This window comes from Nelusetta ayraudi, unplaced genomic scaffold (assembly GCF_046127955.1).
Source record: "Nelusetta ayraudi isolate G7.1 ecotype Tasmania unplaced genomic scaffold, CSIRO-AGI_Nayr_v1 ptg000013l, whole genome shotgun sequence".
Taxonomy (NCBI): Eukaryota; Metazoa; Chordata; class Actinopteri; order Tetraodontiformes; family Monacanthidae; genus Nelusetta; species Nelusetta ayraudi.
The window spans coordinates 3,663,150-3,667,500 of NW_027466063.1; the positions used below are offsets into that span (position 1 = coordinate 3,663,150).

At 40.7% G+C, this 4,351-nt stretch overlaps 1 long non-coding RNA gene and 8 other non-coding genes across 9 annotated transcripts; all 9 read left to right on the forward strand.

Moving 5' to 3' along the window:
- The first annotated feature begins 1,007 nt into the window (after window positions 1-1,007).
- LOC142886010 (uncharacterized) lies at window positions 1,008-4,221 on the forward strand. Its single transcript, XR_012926357.1, has 11 exons — window positions 1,008-1,510; window positions 1,696-1,741; window positions 2,116-2,155; window positions 2,352-2,388; window positions 2,573-2,633; window positions 2,823-2,862; window positions 3,049-3,092; window positions 3,261-3,310; window positions 3,610-3,666; window positions 3,843-3,877; window positions 4,101-4,221. It is a non-coding gene; the product is annotated as an uncharacterized LOC142886010 (long non-coding RNA).
- LOC142886069 (small nucleolar RNA SNORD74) lies at window positions 1,287-1,370 on the forward strand. The gene has a single exon (XR_012926370.1). It is a non-coding gene; the product is annotated as a small nucleolar RNA SNORD74 (small nucleolar RNA).
- Window positions 1,548-1,616, forward strand: LOC142886073 (small nucleolar RNA SNORD75). The gene has a single exon (XR_012926374.1). It is a non-coding gene; the product is annotated as a small nucleolar RNA SNORD75 (small nucleolar RNA).
- LOC142886065 (small nucleolar RNA SNORD79) lies at window positions 2,195-2,276 on the forward strand. Its single transcript, XR_012926366.1, has one exon. It is a non-coding gene; the product is annotated as a small nucleolar RNA SNORD79 (small nucleolar RNA).
- Window positions 2,425-2,508, forward strand: LOC142886077 (small nucleolar RNA SNORD79). Its single transcript, XR_012926376.1, has one exon. It is a non-coding gene; the product is annotated as a small nucleolar RNA SNORD79 (small nucleolar RNA).
- Window positions 2,675-2,754, forward strand: LOC142886071 (small nucleolar RNA snR60/Z15/Z230/Z193/J17). The gene has a single exon (XR_012926372.1). It is a non-coding gene; the product is annotated as a small nucleolar RNA snR60/Z15/Z230/Z193/J17 (small nucleolar RNA).
- On the forward strand, window positions 2,896-2,976 carry LOC142886070 (small nucleolar RNA snR60/Z15/Z230/Z193/J17). The gene has a single exon (XR_012926371.1). It is a non-coding gene; the product is annotated as a small nucleolar RNA snR60/Z15/Z230/Z193/J17 (small nucleolar RNA).
- LOC142886072 (small nucleolar RNA SNORD78) lies at window positions 3,707-3,771 on the forward strand. Its single transcript, XR_012926373.1, has one exon. It is a non-coding gene; the product is annotated as a small nucleolar RNA SNORD78 (small nucleolar RNA).
- Window positions 3,936-4,008, forward strand: LOC142886068 (small nucleolar RNA SNORD47). The gene has a single exon (XR_012926369.1). It is a non-coding gene; the product is annotated as a small nucleolar RNA SNORD47 (small nucleolar RNA).
- Window positions 4,222-4,351: the final 130 nt, after the last annotated feature.

The following is a 4,351-nucleotide window of genomic DNA, read 5'->3' on the forward strand; positions in this document are numbered from 1 at the left end:
GCGAAGAATGTTTTTCCGTGCTGCGGCAAACTGATTCAACAGTCCCTTGACATGGTTGTGCCTATGATGTTCAAGGTTTAAAATTGTGTCTGTGCTCTGTATTTGGTCGACATAAAAGGTAATCTTGTGAATTTAAATGATTATTCAAGTATTGTTTGGGTTACAACTATAAGGAAAATCATCAAGTAATCTTTAAGTACGTCTGTTGTTAATGTCCCAGTTCTAGGAAAAAAAAATATGTTTCAAAAGAAATCCAGATGAAACGTCACAATATTTTGTTCCTTTTAATTTATGATACATTTGTAAATCAGATTGAACTGCGGCCTTTCCAGACATTTCATTATCACTTTACACCGTAGAGGAAGCAATCAACTTGTTTGTTTTTTATTTCAAATTTCATTGATATGTTGATTGTATCCAATTTTTCCTGTTCATACATATTAAACCTCACAGTTAATTGCTTCAAGATTCTGTGATGATTACTTAAGATGACATGATGAGAGAACACATTGTAATTTTTCAGGTAGGCTATGGTTGAGGTTGTCCCTCGGTGTAGTATCTGAAAGCCTTGGTATGTGTCTGTGGAGCAAACACACACACAATCACAAAATTCACCTTAGTTTGACAGCAAACAAATATGTACTTTGATAAAGTAACATCAATTCAGGGGCGATTTGGTAGTTTTGGCGACTATTGCTCATACATCCCTATGTAAGTGAATGCAGCGTTTACAGTCAGGAATGTTGTTTCATACTCCTGATTTCATGCTGCTTGACAAAGGCAAAACATTTCTAAGACGGGGTAGGTTGCGTCTTTCCATGAGCTTTTTTGTCGACGACTCACAAACTTCTTCAAAAGTGAACACGTGGGGTAGAGCTGCCCGGAAAGTCCTAGAAGCCATGAGGTGAGCGGAACACCGGCCAGTAGGGGCGCCAGTGTCCCTGTATATTTCCCATCAGCCTGTGCGGCCTATCGTATAAATACGTGCCGCACCCGCTGCCTGGTCTCATTCTCTGCAAAAGGAAAGGTGAGTAAGACGTCGACCAGGCCAACTAGTTATAGTACTTTTAGTTTGTTTGTCACAGATATTTAACAAGTTATAGAACAAAATGTTGGTATTTTCAGGATGTTTGAATTTTCCAACTGTTAGAATTTTGCTGGTTTTTTTCCCCAGTTAAATTGTGTGACTACGCAGCAGGCCTGTACCACGTGCAACCTCTGCGCGTGCTGAGGCGCTAGTTAGCCTGCGTGCTTAGTGTTAAATTGCACTGGAACAATACGCAACTGTCCCATGACTATGATGAAGTAAGAGTTGGTAGGGACATCTGAGAAAAAGTGAGGAAACGCCAACTTTTCTGACGGCATGGGACAGACACTTGAGATAGTCAAGCTAGCATTAGCCGAAGCTAATAGGACTGAGTCGCACATTTGCTGATAACCGCGTGTCTGCATCTTCTAGGTTCGCAATGACCGACACGTCAAGTCATCGAAGCCTGCGGGTTTTATGCAGGTAATTCAGCCTTCCTTTACATTTTTAATTTTCAATAAGTCTGTGATGAATTATGTAATAAGAGTAGTGGACAGAAGTGATTTCTGAGCAAATCCATGCTGAGACTTGTACAGCCAACTTTGATTGTCTTGACTTTAAGACAGACCCTTCATGCCACCTTTTTAAATGTTGTATCGTTTGTGCAGGTGTCCAGAGAGTCGAAAGACACGAGGTAGCTGATGGCGTGTAAAGGTGAGAGTCTCTACTTTTAATGGCAGTTGATAGATGATTTTATGGAGGGTGGTACGTAATCTAAATCCAGTTAGCCGTTTCTATTTATGGTTTTCTTGTAGGAAGTTTGTATGAGCGCACTGTAGTCCCATTTGTTTGTTTTTTTTTTTTGTTCAAACAAAACTAAGACTACTTCACGACTACCCTCCCAGAAAAGCATCAGTCTATCAACTATGTAGACCGTCCCTATGATGACGACTTGTTTGCTACTCTTGATCTGCTGGATGACGACGACACAACCCACCTTTCTCGTGTCTGAGGAACATGGAGTGGCCTTCTTTAAAAAAATGAGTTTCCTGCTCAGATTTATGAAATTTTTATTTATTTTTATGCAGCTCAACACGACCATCATGACGCCGCCAAAGCAGGATGCAGGTAATGGATGAGCCCATTTTACAAAAAGCCTCTGAGTTGTGCTGTGAATGATGAACTTGTTCATAAAACAATGGGAATCTCTCTGAATAAGAATGAAAGATGCCTTTTCACTGATGCAGTGTCTGAGGAACATGGAGAAACATTGTTAATTCGTTTCCTACTTGCATTTCTAATATTTTCTCCTTTATTTCTTCAGTTCAACACCAACATGACTCAGCTGAAGTAGGAAGCAGGTAATGGATGAGCCCATATTACAAAAACCTAAGCTGTGCTGTTAATGATGAACTTGTTTAAAAAAAACAATGGGAATCTCTCTGAATAAGAATGAAAGATGCCTTTTTACTGATGCAGTGTATAAAAGGAGTATGTGTATTTTTGAGTGTGGGATTTTATTGATTGGTGGTCTGTCTATTGCAGAATTTCCTCATGCATCCTTGTTGAAGTGTCCCACAAGCTTCCCCCGGTCACATACACTCACGTGAGTTGAATTCCACATTTGATTTTTAAGTGATAAAACCTCTGATGCAATGATGATCGCATAGTTCAGCAGATAATGATGAAGAATATGCTACGTCTTTCGCTCCTAGCTGATGTGTCAGCTTTAGAAACCCAGGACTCCTTGCTCTTCTAGATGGGATTTTAACGATCCTTGTATTTTTCCTCTTAGAAATGAGGCGTGTGGTGACGTGATGGACAAGAGGAGGTGAGTTGAAGCTCAAGGGCAACATGTTTTCTAGCTTCTGATGCAATGATGATCGCATAGTTCAGCAGATACTCTGTGAAGAATATGCTATGTCTTTCGCTCCTAGCTGATGTATCAACCAACACACCTCTAATCCATGGTCTTTATGAAGCCCTGTAGTAAATGGAGTCTTGTTTCTTTCAGATGAGAGAAGCACCGCCGTGGAGCTCACAACTTCGCAACCTCACTCTGTAGGTAGGTGTCATAGCGCTGAGGAACGCTTCTATTGTCGCTTTTCAGATGTGATGATTTGTGAATCAGGTCGCTGATCCAGTTGAGGAAGTAAATCATTCTGATCTGAGTTGTTTTAATGCAGAGTTTATTTTTCTGTGATTGCTTTAAACTGACCCTTAAACTTTACAGGGTGAACTGGCTGTTCGAGACTCTCTAATTCGAGATGCCACACAAGTGAGGTGAGTTTAAAGGAAGCAAACCTTATTGTGCCTCAGAGACAGATGAGTGGGTTTAGTTTCTAAAGTGCCAATTAAAGATTGAATCTGGCTGGTGGAGTTTGTGAAAAATCTCTCATCTGGGTCTGAGTTGCACCAATTTGTGTGTTGGATCACCCATACACTGACCAATATGATGACATAATTATACTGACACTAAAAATGTGGAGTCATGGATATATTAGCTCTAGCTGACCTGGTCAGTGCTGATACACAGTCAGTAGGTTAGTGTTCATAATAAACTCATCTGGTGTCCATTTCAGGTTTCATCTGAAGACCTGGGCACGTGTGCGTGTGAACCGCCACAGTGGTGATCTGAGGTAGGTTGAACTTTTAAACAATGTTAACTCATTGCCACAGTTGCTGTGATGTCTGAACAAATGTCTGACCTGAATTATAATGTGGACAACGTTTGTTACTGAGCATTTCAATGACTGAAATTCAACATGCCCGCTACTTTCTTATAATAAGCGTATCTGTTCCCCCTCCTCTCCAGATTGACGCGGTGGACGCCTGGAGACGCCTGACTTGGTGAGTCACCCTGTCAATACCAAGTAGCGTCTCAAAGTTAGCCTAATTACTGCCACCCTTCCTGTGATGAAAAGATTCTGCCAAATGAATTCTATGATTATAACCCATACCGTTCCATTATTTCTGAGGTTGGATGACTGCAGCATAATTTGCAGTATGCTTTTTTTTTTTTTTTTTTTTTTTTGGTTGTTGTGATGATTAATTTGCCCTTTCTGTCCTCCAGAACGGAATTGTCCAACACCTTGGTGCTGCTGCTGGGACCTGGAACTCGGTCATCCGGAGCCATCAAGAACAATTGTGCAAAAATGTTTTTCCAATGAATTCAATAAAGGCTAAAATATGAATTGGTGTCTTGTCTTAACTTGGGTGTTATATGATTTGACAATTGCACCATTAAACAAAGTACGAGTGAGAGATGCCTCCACTAAATGACATGAGAAGGAAGCACTGAAATGGATCGGCAGCCGTCTTGAC